The sequence below is a fragment of the Pinus tabuliformis genome, chromosome 6 (genome assembly GCF_031772625.1).
Source record: "Pinus tabuliformis cultivar Carrire ecotype Pingquan chromosome 6, CPIR1, whole genome shotgun sequence".
Taxonomy (NCBI): domain Eukaryota; kingdom Viridiplantae; phylum Streptophyta; class Pinopsida; order Pinales; family Pinaceae; genus Pinus; species Pinus tabuliformis.
In genome coordinates, this window is record NC_142292.1 from 449,389,148 (window position 1) to 449,390,725 (window position 1,578).

Genomic DNA, 1,578 nt, shown 5'->3' on the forward strand with positions numbered 1-1,578 from the left:
CGCACTCCAAAACCGATGGTATATCAGAGGCATCCTTGGGCAGTAAGCGTATTTGGCAGAAAACGAGCAATTCCATTCAGCGCATGATGTGTGTTCGGCGGATAAGAGAGAAAACCGCCTCTCATCGCGCGCTAACGGTCGAGCAAGTCAACCGTGTGAAATGAGCGAACACCGTAGGATCTGGGGGAATTAAGCCACGACATATAAAAGTCTGAAGTCCAATTTGACCACTGAGTTGGCAGATGATTCATTCCACAGTGTAACTGAAATACTGAATCGTCGAGGAAGAGCTGGCGCAGTTCGTGAGAGGACAAGTGTCCACCTCCCTGTGAGACGTTGGTGAAGACACAGAGGTAGGGAACTCCAAACAAACAGCAGCATGTGATCCGAAGGGGTAGAAGAGGAAGCGAATGGTCAAGGACAAATTGGCTTTAAGCCATGAACAAACAGAGAACAGAACACAAAGACAGAGAGAGCGAGAGCGAAGAAAAGACAGTGAAGCAAGAAGCAGAAAACAGAGAGTCGAGCTGACCTAAGGCAGCATCGAGCAGACAGAAGGCTTGAGAGGTTCAAGCAATCCCTGTGAGGATCTGTCGGGAATTGAGCACCACATTGGGCTCCTCCTATTAAAGACCAGAGAGGTCAAGACTTGGAAAGGAAAAGAGTCTGTGCACTCTAGTGGCTTGGGGAATCCAAGAACCACCCTACCAAGCATTATCTATTTCAGGAGACTCAAATTGAGCTCCTCATTGTAAATCTATTCTTTAAAGACACAATAAAAGAAGGCCACCATTGAAATCTGGACCGGAGATGTAGCCTTGGAGAATAAGTGAACTCTTTATTAAATATGTTGTGTTCTTTCATTTGCTTACTGTGTTTCTCTTACTGTTTTCAATTCTTCCAATGTCTGTGTATTTTGCAATCTGATCGATCCGTTGCCTAAAATAACATAGACACACACCCACACATGAGTCTGTAATAGCTTCATTCAATAATTCATTAACTAAGGTCACTCACGAGTGATTTTCAAATCAAGTGGTATTAGAGCTCTAGGCTATTAAGGTTAGACAAGCTTGTGTTGGTTTAGTTGTTGAATGCTAACTAGATCAAAGCTCAAATTAGGAGAAGGAGAGTTGGTTGAAACTAATCCTGAAATTAGGAGAGTCTATCCTCGAAAGACAATGTCAGAAGAAGGTTCTATGGGGCCAGACCCTCAATTCATAGATAGTTTCCTAGCCAGAAAGTCCATGGTAGAAGAAATGTATAGGGACTTCAGAAAAAATAAGGATGAAGATTTATCACACTCTAAACAAGAAAAAGGAGAAGATGAGTCACATTCCCATGACGACTCAAAAGGCAAAGGGAAAGAGGAAAGCTTTTTCACACCTCCTAATAGCCTTAAAAGGAAAGCATCTTTGACCAAACTAGATGTTAAATTGGATTTATCTATATATGATGGAGAGTTGAATGCAGAAAAGCTGGATAATTGGATTAGACAAATTGATGTTTATTGCAGGGTGCAGAATATCGATTTAGACAAGAGCAAGATTTAGCTGGCAAGCCTATGCCTTGGAGGCA